Below are 14,805 nucleotides of genomic sequence, written 5' to 3'. Positions count from 1 at the left end.
GAGCATGGCTGCGCAATTTGTGGAGGGATAACGATCCGGCGCTCCAAAATGCGAATGCCTTTATTAAAGCGATGGATGCGTGTTTTTTATCAAGCATTGACGTGGATCTTGCTAGGCAACAGATTCATGGACTGAAACAGGGAAGGGCCAGCGTACGGCAGTACCATGCCCGCTTTTTCGCCTTGGCCAGTGCCCTAGAATGGGACAGAGATTCGACTCCTGTAAGAGACCTGTTCTGGGAGGGATTACACAGCTCTGTGAAAGATGAAATTGCGAGGGGGGAGAGACCCCGAACCACCCAGGAGGTCGTGCAGAGGGCGCTGGCAGTGGGGGTGCGGCTGGAAGGACGTCCGTGGAGCAGGGACGAAGGGCGTGGAGGGCGCGAAACAGCCAGGGGCTCCTCCTTCTTTCCCAGAGAAGCAGCGCGTACGCAATCCACGCCTCCGCCAGGAGGAGGAGCTGAACCTATGGAGGTTGGAGGTGCCAGGGCTCAGTCAGCAACCAGAGCCCTAGCACCAGCAGCAGTGAAAGCGAAGCCTCCTAGAGGGAACAGGAAGTGTTACGTCTGTGAGGAGCCAGGGCATATGGCGAAAGAGTGTCCCCAGAGGCTCAACAAGCTCACTGCAGCCTCAGCAATGGTGACTGCAGCAACGCAGCAAGGAGGACCACAGCAGGGAAACGACGCAGTCTGGCTGGAGGAAGAGGCACTGGGGCCCAGCCAGACGTGTTAATGATGCAGTCCCCAGAGATTTTACAGCCCGTGAACCCCCTCCCGCCCAAACCAGTGGTGAGGCTCACCGCATCGCTCCAGCTGCCCAATGGCATCACCATGGACGTGCCAATCACCATTGACTCAGGCAGCAATGCGGACTTTATAGGGCAGGACTTTGTCAACAAGCATGCTATACAGTTGCTGCCGGCCACACTGCCCCTGCAGGTTGTCACGGTGGACGGCAGGGAGCTGCTAGGGGGGCAAGTGGTGCAGCAAACGCCACCAATGGTGATGCGACTTGGGAATCACAAAGAAGTCATCAGCTTTAACGTCACTCAATTATCCGACACGCCCATTGTGTTGGGCATGAGTTGGCTGGACAAGCACAGCCCAACGCTGGCTTGGTACCAGAGGCAGCTGACCTTCGGCTCTTCCTTTTGTGCTGAACACTGCATCGTGCCCAGGCAGGAAGGAGAGGAAGAGGAGTCACAGCTGCTGCTAGGCACGCTGCAAGCGATTCCCCACAAGTACGCAGAATTTTTGGAAGTTTTCTGCGAGAAGGAGGCAGACCGGCTACCACCTCACAGGCCATCTGACTGCAAGATTGACCTGCTGCCAGGGGCGGCGCTGCCTAAGGGGAGACTGTATTCCATGTCAGAGGACGAACTGCAAGAACTCAAGGAGTTCATAGATCATAATTTGGAGCGCGGTTTCATCCGGGAGTCCAAGGCAGCGGGAGGCAGTCCGGTGTTCTTCGTTAAGAAGCGGGATACGCCCCAAAAGAGACTTGTAGTGGATTACAGGATCTTGAACAGTGTGACTAAGCCATCGGACTTCCCCATGCCCCGAATTGACGACCTCCTCGCAAAGGTGCGGAAGGGCAGAGTGTTCACCAAGTTGGACCTGCGAGGGGCGTACAACCTCATTCGCATGCGGGAGGGAGATGAGTGGAAAACAGCCATGTTCACGCCACTGGGGACCTACGAATATAGAGTTATGCCGTTTGGATTGCAAAATGGCGCCCACGTTTTTCAAGCATTCATGCATCACGTGTTGGCGGGACTTCTCTACAAGACGTGCGTCTGTTTCTTAGATGACATCCTGATCTTTTCGGAGTCGCAACAGGAGCATGACAAACACGTCAAGGAAGTGCTGAACAGGCTAAAGCAACATAGGCTCTACGCCAAGCTGGAGAAGTGCCAATTTGACGTGACGGAGGTGGATTTTCTGGGCTACAAGCTGTCTGACAAGGGGCTCGCCATGGACAGCGCCAAGGTTCAAGCGGTGTTGGATTGGAAGAGCCCGCGCAACCGGAAGGAGGTCCAACGGTTTGTCGGCTTTGCGAACTTCTATCGCAAGTTTATCAAGGGCTTCGCTATGCAGACGGCGGCCATCACTGACACGCTTAGCTCCAAGAAAAAGAAGTTCATTTGGACAGAGCAGGCGGAACAGTCCTTTCAGGCACTCAAGCGTCTCTTCGCGTCGGAAGAGCAGCTGCTTCACGTCAACCCCAGCAAGCCGATGAGGGTGGAGACAGACGCCTCGGACAGAGCCGTGGGGGCGGTCCTGCTGCAGAAAGACCCGCAAGGGGTGTGGCGACCGGGAGCGTTTTACTCCAGGAAGCTCAGCAAGTCCGAGCAGAACTACACCATATGGGACAGGGAGTTGCTGGCCATTCATGCAGCGTTCAAGGCGTGGAGGCACTTTCTGATCGGCGCCAAGCACACGGTGCAGGTTTGCACGGACCACAAGAACCTAGAGCACTGGCGCACGGCACAGTTCCTGAACCAGAGGCAGATACGTTGGGCTGAGTTCTTTGCGAACTTCGACTTCCGAATAGAGTATGTCCCGGGGGACACCAACATCATGGCGGACGCTCTCTCTCGTAAGCCACAGTATCTGGAGGACGCAACGCCAGCGGCCGCCATGCACATCTTCGCACCAACAGTGTGGGCGTGCGCCGCGGCAACCGTGGACCTGGAGGCGGTGCGCCGAGCGTTGCAGGGGGACTCCTTCGCACAAGCAAAGATGGCAGAGGTGCAAAGGGGCAAGGCAGCGGCCGACGGTTTCCAGCTAAGAGATGGATTGCTCATCCGTAAAGGGGCCATCTACGTGCCGGGAGACGAACTTCGCGCCAAGGTGCTGCAGCAGCTGCACGACGCGCCCACGGCTGGGCACTTCGGCAAGGAGAAGACGGTGGAATTAGTCGCCAGGGATTTCTGGTGGCCTGGAATGAGAGGGGAGGTCGCGGACTACGTGGCGAGGTGTGACACCTGCCAGAGGGCGAAGCCAGTGCATAGACCGCCGGCCGGACTGTTGGAACCGCTGCAAACTCCGGTCGAACCTTGGGAGAGAGTGGCCCTGGACTTTGTCACGGATCTGCCCAGCTCGAGGGGCAAGACGGCAGTGCTGGTGGTGGTGGACCTGTTTTCCAAGATGGCACATTTCATTCCGAGTGCGAAGGTGACCACGGCGGAGCAAACCGCCAAACTGTTCATAGACCACGTGTTCAAGGTTCACGGTCTGCCACGGTCTATTCTGTCCGACCGGGGGCGGCAGTTCATCTCGAATTTCTGGCAGAAGCTGATGGGCTTCCTGAACGTCAAGATCAACCTGGCGTCGGCGAGACACCCGCAGACCAACGGGCAAGCCGAGCGGGTCAATGCCATCATGCAGCAGTACTTGAGGTGTTATGCAAATCAACAGCCTGCGACGTGGGTGGATTACCTGCCGCTCGCCGAGTTCGCCTACAACAACATGAAGCACGTGTCCACGGGGATCACGCCGTTCTTCGCCAACAACGGGAGGCACCCCAGAACTTTTCCGGGACTGGAAAGGCTGGGGGAGGGGGAGCCGCAGACGGCAGATGCGTTCGCGTCGGAGCTGCAGGAAGTCCACGATCAGCTGAGGCGCCACCTGGAGCTGGCCAAGCACGCATACAAGGTACAAGCGGACAAAAGTAGAAGGGTTGGCGAAGAGCTCCACGTGGGAGACTGGGTCTGGTTAGCAGCCCACGCAGTGCCGGCCAGGTCGTTGGCCAAGAAGAAACTAGGGCATAAGCAACTGGGGCCCTATCAAGTCGAAGAGCAGATCAACCCGGTGGCCTTCAGGCTGGCGCTTCCGGAGGGTTCCAGAATGCATCCGGTGTTCCACAGATCGGTGCTCACTCCCTACAAGGCACCGCACAGGTTTCAGGAACCCGGAACGGCGCCGAGTCCGGTCAGAGACAGAACAGGGCGCGCAGGAGGGGCACAGAAGGAGCGCATCAACGAAGTCACAGAGATTTTGGATTCCAGATGGGGGGAAGAAGGGGTAGAATACTTTCTCGCCAAGGAGGGCACCCCGGCCAGTGCGAACAGCTGGGTGCCGGGCTACGCCTTGGACGAACCTCTGCTCAAAGACGAGTTTCATGCCCTCTTCCCACATAGACCAATGCCAGCAGACTTTTTCGACGACTGGCTTTTCACGCCCACGCTTTCGGCCAGCACGTTCCGGGGGTTTGACTCGGACGAGGACCCGACACGAGACGTCCGTTCCCCGGAGGGGTCGCCCTCGGGATCTGCCTCAGAACCCTCGTATTGGTGGGACGACAGACCAGAGGAGCAGTGGCGCAGGAAGTGGCAAGACGGTCCAGGACGAGCAACGCCGCCAGGAGGAAGTGAGGGAGAGACGGACATGGACGTTTTCGGGGACGACCCTGGTTTCGAGCACGGCGGCACAGAGATGGAAGCAGAGGTGACCGTCGTCGACGAGAGCAGGGAGGAAGAACCAGAAGACTTCGGAAGGAGGCCCGCTACGGGAAGCGAACGGTACCCGACATTCGTCCCCTTGACACAGCAGCACCCAACTCCAGCACCGGAAGGAGGGGAAGGGGGAGTGGGGGGCTTCGAGGGGGGGATGGATGTCAGGGGTTCAGGAGCAGAGGCAAGGGCAAGGGAGGAAACAGAGAGCGAAGGGGAGGAGGCAGAAGAAAAGATGAGCGATGACGACGACCCGAGATCTCCGAGCCTTTCCAGTGAATCGGAGGATTCACAGAAAGGAGCACCAGTGGCCAGGGCAAGGGGGGAGTTTAGGGGGGCACCCCAGGAAGATAGAGCCAGAGGGGACTCAGAGGAGAGCAGTTGGAGATCGGGACCAGCGTCACCGCCAGAGAACAGAGAAGAGGAAGGGAGCCAGGGGGCAAGCGCTGGCAGCTCACAACAGGAGGGAGGGCACGAGTCAGGAGTGGCCACACCTCCATCTGGGAGCGAAGAGACGGTTAGACGGAAGGTGGAAGGTTGGGCGCGCGCGCCAAGTTCAAATGCACAGGAAGGCGACGCAGTAGGCAGCCCGGAAAGGGAGCCGGGTCCTAAAGCCCGGCGAAAGGAGACAGGAGGGTCCGGGGGGTCAGCGTCAGAAGAATCCCGGAAGGAAGAGACCCAGGGGGGCAGAGGGACCCAGAGAAGAACAGTCAGGCGGAAAAGGTGGAGCAGGGCTAGGATATTAAGTTGGTGTACGAGGGGCGGAGATTCAGACGGAGCTTCGCCGGTCTAGCTACTAGACGTAGAGTTGCACGCAGCAGCTTGAGAATGGAAACTGTAACTCAATAAAGACTTTTACTTAATGACCGTTGGCTAGCGTGATCCTCTGTGAGCTGGGATCTTGAAGCAACCCTGACAACAGTGTTTTGTCATTTGTGTCTCATTACATACACTTTGCGATTTCTGGGTTAATGTTGCATTAACACCAAAGAACACAACTTGAAATAAGCGACATCCAAGATTCTTGTATCGATGTAGCTGGAACGCAAAACAACCTGTTTTGCTCTGTTTTAGCTTACTACACTTTGCTTTGCTATTTGTTGGTGAATGAACACCAAATGAAAAAATCCCAGCTTCTTCGTCTTGTTTCTATTCAGATGGAACCAAAACACGTATGCTTAATATGGGCTGATAACAAACATTTCACTGCGTGATTTTTGGGTGAATGTGCATTCTAATCCGAAAAGCAACAATTGGAAGTAAGCGCAATCAAAGCTTATTCGTCTTCTTTCTGCGCATATGGTAGCGAAAAGACGGTGTTTTGTCATTTGGGTCTCATTTCATACACTTTGCGATTTCTGGGTTAATGTTGCATTAACACCAAAGAACACAACTTGAAATAAGCGACATCCAAGATTCTTGTTTCGATGTAGCTGGAACGCAAAACAACCTGTTTTGCTCTGTTTTAGCTTACTACACTTTGCTTTGCTATTTGTTGGTGAATGAACACCAAATGAAAAAATCCCAGCTTCTTCGTCTTGTTTCTATTAAGATGGAACCAAAACACGTATGTTTAATTTGGGCTGATAACAAACATTACACTACGTGATTTTTGGGTGAATGTGCATTCTAATCCGAAAAGCAACAATTGCAAGTAAGTGCAATCAAAGCTTATTCGTCTTCTTTCTGCGCATATGGTAGCGAAAAGACGGTGTTTTGTCATTTGGTTCTCATTACATACACTTTGCGATTTCTGGGTTAATGTTGCATTAACACCAAAGAACACAACTTGAAATAAGCGACATCCAAGATTCTTGTTTCGATGTAGCTGGAACGCAAAACAACCTGTTTTGTTCTGTTTTAGCTGACTACACTTTGCTTTGCTATTTGTTGGTGTATGAACACCGAATGAAAAAATCCCAGCTTCTTGGTCTTGTTTCTATTGAGATAGAAACAAAACACGTATGCTTAATTTGGGCTGATAACAAACATTTCACTGCGTGGTTTTTGGGTGAATGTGCATTCGAATCCGAAAAGCAAAAATTGGAAGTAAGCGCAATCAAAGCTTATTCGTCTTCTTTCTGCGCATATGGTAGCGAAAAGACAGTGTTTTGTCATTTGGGTCTCATTACATACACTTTGCGATTTCTGGGTTAATGTTGCATTAACACCAAAGAACACAACTTGAAATAATCGACATCCAAGATTCTTGTTTCGATGTAGCTGGAACGCAAAACAACCTGTTTTGCTCTGTTTTAGCTTACTACACTTTGCTTTGCTATTTGTTGGTGAATGAACACCAAATGAAAAAATCCCAGCTTCTTGGTCTTGTTTCTATTGAGATGGAACCAAAACACGTATGTTTAATTTGGGCTGATAACAAACATTACACTACGTGATTTTTGGGTGAATGTGCATTCTAATCCGAAAAGCAACAATTGCAAGTAAGTGCAATCAAAGCTTATTCGTCTTCTTTCTGCGCATATGGTAGCGAAAAGACGGTGTTTTGTCATTTGGTTCTCATTACATACACTTTGCGATTTCTGGGTTAATGTTGCATTAAGACCAAAGAACACAACTTGAAATAAGCGACAGCCAAGATTCTTGTTTCGATGTAGCTGGAACGCAAAACAACCTGTTTTGCTCTGTTTTAGCTTACTACACTTTGCTTTGCTATTTGTTGGTGAATGAACACCAAATGAAAAAATCCCAGCTTCTTCGTCTTGTTTCTATTGAGATGGAAGCAAAACACGTATGTTTAATTTCGGCTGAAAACAAACATTTCACTGCGTGATTTTTGGGTGAATGTGCATTCTAATCCGAAAAGCAACAATTGGAAGTAAGCGCAATCAAAGCTTATTCGTCTTCTTTCTGCGCATATGGTAGCGAAAAGACGGTGTTTTGTCATTTGGTTCTCATTTCATACACTTTGCGATTTCTGGGTTAATGTTGCATTAACACCAAAGAACACAACTTGAAATAAGCGACATCCAAGATTCTTGTTTCGATGTAGCTGGAACGCAAAACAACCTGTTTTGCTCTGTTTTAGCTTACTACACTTTGCTTTGCTATTTGTTGGTGAATGAACACCCAATGAAAAAATACCAGCTTCTTCGTCTTGTTTCTATTGAGATGGAACCAAAACACGTATGCTTAATTTGGGCTGATGTCAGAGACTGCCTCCCGGTCTCAGCTCACAGAAGACCAACGCTAGTCATTAGAACTGTACAGAAGTCTTTATTGACATTTAGTTTCCATTTTCAAGCACTAGCGTGCGTCTCTACGTCTAGACCCTAGACCAGCGAAGCCTCGTCTGAGTCTCCACCCCCTGTACACCAGCTTAAGACTCTAGCCTTACTCCACCTTCTACGTTTCTCCTTCCTCCTCTGGGTCCTACTACCCCCCTGGGTGCCTTCCTTCCTGGATGCCTCGGAAGCGGACCCTTCGGTCTCCTCCCCTTCTCTCCGGCGGGCTTTGGGACCCGGCTCTCTCTCCGGACTGCCCATTGCGCCCCCCTCCTGTACATTTGAACTTGGCGCGCGCGCGCTGCCCCTGACCTTCCTTTTGACCGTTACCTCGCTCTCTGATGCAGGCGTGGCTAACCCTGACTCCTGTCCTTCCGCTGACGGAAGGCTGCCTGCTGCCGATGTTTGGGACTCCTCCCCCTTACTGCTCTCCGGTGGGGAAGCTGGTCCCGATTTCCAGCTGCTGCTCTCTGAGTCCCCTCTGGCCCCTCCTTCCTGGGGTGTTCCCTCTGGCAACCCCCTGGCTCTGACCACTGGGGCCCCTTTCTGTGAATCCTCTGATTCACTGGAGAGACTTAGAGACCTCGGATGGCTACCCTCGCTGACTTCTCCCTCAGATTCCTCTCCCTCGGTCTCTACTTCCTCCCTTTCCTGTCCCTCTGCTCCTGAACCCCTGACATCCATCCCCCCCTCGAAGCCCCCCCTTCCCCCCTCCCCTCCTTCCGGTGCGGGTACTGGGTGCTCCGTCGTAGCGGGGGTGCTTGCAGGATACAGTTCGTCCCCCATGTACTCGTCAACGTCGCTCTCCTCTGCTTCCATCTCTCTGTCTTCGTGCTCGAACCCCACGTTGTCCCCCAACACGTCCATGTCCGTCTCGCCCCTCTCCCCCTCTTCGGGTGGTCCCATCCAAGGACCCCTCAGCCACTTCCTGCGCCACTGCTCCTCTGGTTGATCGTCCCACCAATACGAGTGGTCTGAGGCAGACCCCGGTGGCGAACCCACCTGGGAGCTGGGGACTGGTGCCTGTTCCTCGTCCGAGTCGAACCCCAGGAATGTGCTGGCTGAAAGAGTGGGTGTGAAAAGCCAGTCGTCGAAATACTCTGCTGGCATGGGCCTGTGCGGGAAGAGGGCATGAAACTCCTCTTTGAGCAGCGGTTCCTCCAAGGCATAGTCCGGTACCCAGCTGTTGGCACTGGCCGGGGTACCCTCTCTGGCTAGGAAATATTCTACTCCCTCTTCCCCCCATCTGGAGTCCAAAATCTCTGTGACCTCATTGATGTGTCCCCTCCTAGGCGACCCCCTCACTCTGGGCCCTTCACTGCTCTGGTCTGGTGCTGTGTCTGGCTCCTGAAACCTATGAGGTGCTTTGTAGGGCGTGAGCACCGATCTATGGAACACCGGATGCATTCTGGAACCCTCCGGAAGAGCCAACCGGAAGGCCACTGGATTGACCTGCGCCTGGACTTGGTATGGTCCTAGCTGCTTATGTCCTAGCTTCTTCTTAGCTAATGATCTGGTCGGCACTGCTTGCGCTGCTAACCAGACCCAGTCACCCACCTGTATGTCTTCCCCAACTCTTCTGTGTCTGTCGGCCTGCACCTTGTATGCGTGCTTTGCTAGTTCTAACTGCCTCCGGAGCTGTTCGTGGACCTCCTGCAACTCCGACGCTAAGGCTTCCGCTGCCTGTGGCTCCCCCTCCCCCACTCTCTCTAAACCCGGGAAGGTTCTGGGATGCCTCCCGTTGTTGGCGAAGAACGGCGTCACCCCCGTCGACACGTGCTTCGTATTGTTGTAAGCGAACTCGGCGAGCGGCAGGTAGTCCACCCATGTCGTGGGCTGCTGGTTGGCGTAGCATCTTAGGTACTGCTGCATGACGGCGTTGACCCTCTCCGCTTGTCCGTTGGTCTGTGGGTGTCTCGCCGACGCCAAATTGACTTTGACGTTCAGAATGCCCATCAGCTTCTGCCAGAAGTTCGAGATGAACTGTCGCCCCCGGTCGGAGAGAATGGACCGTGGCAGACCGTGGACTTTGAACACGTGGTCTATGAACAGTTTGGCGGTCTGCTCTGCCGTGGCTACCTTCGCACACGGAATGAAGTGTGCCATCTTAGTAAACATGTCCACCACCACTAGCACTGCTGTCTTTCCCCTCGAGCTGGGCAGATCCGTGACGAAGTCCAGGGCCACCCTCTCCCACGGTTCAGACGGTGTCTGCAGCGGTTCCAGCAGTCCCGCCGGCGGTCTGTGAACTGACTTGGCCCTTTGGCAGGTGTCACATCTCGAGACGTAATCCGCTACTTCCCCCCGCATCTTGGGCCACCAAAAGTCTCTGGCTACGAGCTCGACAGTCTTTTCTTTGCCAAAATGCCCTGCGGTGGGAGCGTCGTGTAGCTGCTGCAGGACCCTTGCGCGGAGGTCGTCTCCCGGCACGTAGAGTGCTCCCTTGTGGAGGAGCAACCCATCGCGAATCTGGAACTCGTCGGCCCTCGCTGTGCCCCTGTGCACCTCCTCCATCTTGGCCCGTGCGAAGGGGTCTTCCCGCAGCGCGCGACGTACGGCGTCCAGGTCCACGGTTGCCGACGCGCATGCCCACGCTTCCGGTGCGAAAATGTGCTTGGCCGCCGACGGTGCCGCCTCCTCCAGGTATTGCGGCTTTCTGGACAATGCATCCGCCATCACGTTGTTGTCGCCTGGGATGTACTCTATCTTGAAGTCGAAGTCCGCGAAGAACTCCGCCCATCTAATGTGTCTCTGGTTGAGGAACCTAGCCGTGCGCCAGTACTCCAGATTCTTGTGGTCCGTGTGGACCTGCACTGTATGTCTGGCTCCGATGAGGAAGTGCCTCCATGCCTTGAATGCTGCATGTATGGCTAGCAACTCCCTGTCCCAGATAGTGTAATTCTGCTCCGACTTGCTGAGCTTCCTCGAGTAGAAGGCGCACGGCCTCCAGTCCCCCTGCTGGTCTTGTTGCAACAGGACAGCTCCCACGGCTCTGTCTGAGGCGTCTGTCTCCACCCTCATGGGTCTGCTGGGATTCACATGCAGCAGCTGCTCTTCGGACGCGAAGAGACGCTTGAGTTTCTGAAAGGACTGCTCCGCTTGCTCCGTCCAGATGAATTTCTTCTTCTTGGAGCTGAGCGTGTCGGTGATGGCCGCTGTCTGCATGGCAAATCCCTTGATGAACTTGCGGTAAAAGTTGGCAAAGCCGACAAACCGCTGGACTTCCTTCCGATTGCGTGGGCTTTTCCAGTCCAAAACTGCGCGAACCTTGGCGCTGTCCATGGCGAGCCCCTTGTCCGACAACTTGTAGCCCAGGAAATCCACCTCCGTCACGTCGAACTGGCACTTCTCCAGTTTGGCGTACAGCCTGTGCTCCTTCAGTCTCTGCAGAACTTCCCTGACATCCCTCTCGTGCGCCTCTCGCGATTCTGAAAAAATCAGGATGTCGTCCAGGAAGCATACGCACTTCTTGTAAAGGAGCCCCGCCAGCACGTGATGCATAAAGGCTTGGAAAGTGTGAGAGCCATTTTGTAATCCGAAGGGCATAACTCTGTATTCGTAGGTGCCCAGTGGCGTGAACATGGCCGTCTTCCACTCGTCGCCGTCGCGCATGCGAATCAGGTTGTACGCGCCACGTAGATCCAGCTTGGTGAAAACGCGTCCTTTCCGCACCGTCGCGAGCAGGTCGTCTATCTTGGGCATGGGGAAAGCTGAGGGCTTGGTTTTCGAATTTAAGTTTCTGAAGTCCACCACCAGCCTCCGTTGGGGCGTGTCCCGCTTCTTCACAAAGAATACGGGACTGCCTCCCACCGCTTTCGACTCCCGGATGAACCCACGCTTCAAATTGTGATCTATGAACTCCCTGAGTTCTTGCAGTTCATCCTCAGACATGTAGTACAGTTTCCCAGTTGGCAGCGTCGCCCCCGGCAGGAGGTCAATCTTGCAATCATAGGGTCTGTGAGGGGGTAGCTTGTCCGCCTCCTTCTCGCAGAATACCTCCAAAAACTCCGCATACTTGTGGGGTACTGCTTGCAGCGTGCCCAACTGTAACTGCGGGTCCTCCTCTTCCCCTTCCGGGCTGGGTATAATGCAGTGTTCTGCACAGTAGGAGGAGCCAAAAGTCAGTTGGCGCTGGTACCAAGCCAATGCTGGGCTGTGTCTGTGCAGCCAACTCATGCCTAATACTATAGGCGTGTCGGACAGTTGGGTGACATTGAAACTGATGACTTCCCGGTGATTCCCAATTTGCATCACCATAGGCGGCGTCTGCTGCACCACCTGCCCCCCTAGCAGTTCCCTGCCATCCACCGTGACAACCTTCAGGGGCAGTGTGGCTGGCAGTAATGCTACGTTGTATTGTTGAATGAACTGCAATCCTATAAAGTCTGCGTTACTGCCAGAGTCAATTGTAATAGGCACTTCTAAGGTGAGTCCATTGGGCAGCTGAAGCAATGCGGTTAGCTGCACCACTGGCTTGGGCGGGAGGGGGTCTGTGGGCTGCAAAATCTCTGGGGACTTCCTCACTGACTCGTCTGGCTGGGCCCCAGTGCCTCCTCTTCCAGCCAGACTTGGTCGTTTCCCTGCTGTGGTGCTCTCTGCTGAGTTGTTTCCAATACTGTCACTGAAGCTGCAGTGTGCTTGAAAATCCTCTGGGGACACTCTTTCGCCATGTGCTCTGCACTCTCACATATATAACACTTCCTGTTCCTTCTAGGCAGCTTCGATTTTGCTGCTCCCGGCGTTAAGGCTCTGGTAGCTGAGTGAGCCCTAGCACCGCCAATCTCCATCTGCTCCTCGCCCCCTCCCTGTGGAGGCGTGGACTGCGTACGCGCTGCCTCTCTGGGCAAGAGGGAGGGCACTCTCGCTGGTGAACGTCCCCAACGCCCTTCTTCTTTGCTCCACGGGCGTTCTTCCTGCCTCACCCCAATAGACAACGCTCTTTCAACCACTTGTTGAGTGGTTGTGGGTCTCTCTCCCCTTGCCATCTCATCCTTGATCTGTGCATTCAGACCCTCCCAAAAAAGGTCTCTAACCGGCGGAGAATCCTTATCCCAATTCAGCGCGTTGACCAATGCAAAAAACCGGGAATGATACTGCCTTACGCTGGCTTTCCCTTGTCTTAGCCCAAATATGTCCCTCCGGGCAATGTCAAGGTCTATTTTGGATAAGAAACAGGAGTCCATCGCCTTAATGAACGCATCTGCGCTTTGGAGCGCTGGATCCTTATCCCTCCACAGGTTGCGCAGCCATGCTTTCGCGTCCCCATGCAAATGAGACAAAATAAACCCCACTTTCTCCCGCTCATCTCTAAAGTCTCTTTCCAGCAGCTGCAGCGCAAACAGCACATCTGCTCGGAAATTGGGGTACTGCTGCAAATTCCCATCAAAATGAGATACAATGCTGCCTCCTCTCTTCCCCAAACCGATCCCCTCGGATCTGGGTACTGGGATCCCCTGCTTTACAAGCCCTTCCAACCTGGCTTGAAGATCTCTGCAGGCAGCTGCCGCTTCTTCCTCTCTCTTCCTGGAAGCGATTATTTCAGCGTTGAGTAGTGTCACCGCTTCTTGCAGGGAAGCTATTTTCTGTTCTGTAGTCATCTTGCCTGACTCTTGTGAGCTCGCAAGGCACCAGTCTTCTACCCTCCCTGCCTCGCTTCCTTAGCGATGCTTGAGGCGAAGAAAACCGATGATACTGGAGACGAGGCTTACTGTCAGAGACTGCCTCCCGGTCTCAGCTCACAGAAGACCAACGCTAGTCATTAGAACTGTACAGAAGTCTTTATTGACATTTAGTTTCCATTTTCAAGCACTAGCGTGCGTCTCTACGTCTAGACCCTAGACCAGCGAAGCCTCGTCTGAGTCTCCACCCCCTGTACACCAGCTTAAGACTCTAGCCTTACTCCACCTTCTACGTTTCTCCTTCCTCCTCTGGGTCCTACTACCCCCCTGGGTGCCTTCCTTCCTGGATGCCTCGGAAGCGGACCCTTCGGACTCCTCCCCTTCTCTCCGGCGGGCTTTGGGACCCGGCTCTCTCTCCGGACTGCCCATTGCGCCCCCCTCCTGTACATTTGAACTTGGCGCGCGCGCGCTGCCCCTGACCTTCCTTTTGACCGTTACCTCGCTCTCTGATGCAGGCGTGGCTAACCCTGACTCCTGTCCTTCCGCTGACGGAAGGCTGCCTGCTGCCGATGTTTGGGACTCCTCCCCCTTACTGCTCTCCGGTGGGGAAGCTGGTCCCGATTTCCAGCTGCTGCTCTCTGAGTCCCCTCTGGCCCCTCCTTCCTGGGGTGTTCCCTCTGGCAACCCCCTGGCTCTGACCACTGGGGCCCCTTTCTGTGAATCCTCTGATTCACTGGAGAGACTTAGAGACCTCGGATGGCTACCCTCGCTGACTTCTCCCTCAGATTCCTCTCCCTCGGTCTCTACTTCCTCCCTTTCCTGTCCCTCTGCTCCTGAACCCCTGACAGCTGATAACAAACATTTCACTGCGTGGTTTTTGGGTGAATGTGCATTCGAATCCGAAAAGCAACAATTGGAAGTAAGCGCAATCAAAGCTTATTCGTCTTCTTTCTGCGCATATGGTAGCGAAAAGACAGTGTTTTGTCATTTGGGTCTCATTTCATACACTTTGCGATTTCTGGGTTAATGTTGCATTAACACCAAAGAACACAACTTGAAATAAGCGACATCCAAGATTCTTGTTTCGATGTAGCTGGAACGCAAAACAACCTGTTTTGCTCTGTTTTAGCTTACTACACTTTGCTTTGCTATTTGTTGGTGAATGAACACCAAATGAAAAAATCCCAGCTTCTTCGTCTTGTTTCTATTAAGATGGAACCAAAACACGTATGTTTAATTTGGGCTGATAACAAACATTACACTACGTGATTTTTGGGTGAATGTGCATTCTAATCCGAAAAGCAACAATTGCAAGTAAGTGCAATCAAAGCTTATTCGTCTTCTTTCTGCGCATATGGTAGCGAAAAGACGGTGTTTTGTCATTTGGTTCTCATTACATACACTTTGCGATTTCTGGGTTAATGTTGCATTAACACCAAAGAACACAACTTGAAATAAGCGACATCCAAGATTCTTGTTTCGATGTAGCT

The sequence above is a fragment of the Podarcis muralis genome, chromosome 17 (genome assembly GCF_964188315.1).
Source record: "Podarcis muralis chromosome 17, rPodMur119.hap1.1, whole genome shotgun sequence".
Classification (NCBI taxonomy): domain Eukaryota; kingdom Metazoa; phylum Chordata; class Lepidosauria; order Squamata; family Lacertidae; genus Podarcis; species Podarcis muralis.
This window is presented reverse-complemented; position numbering follows the sequence as displayed.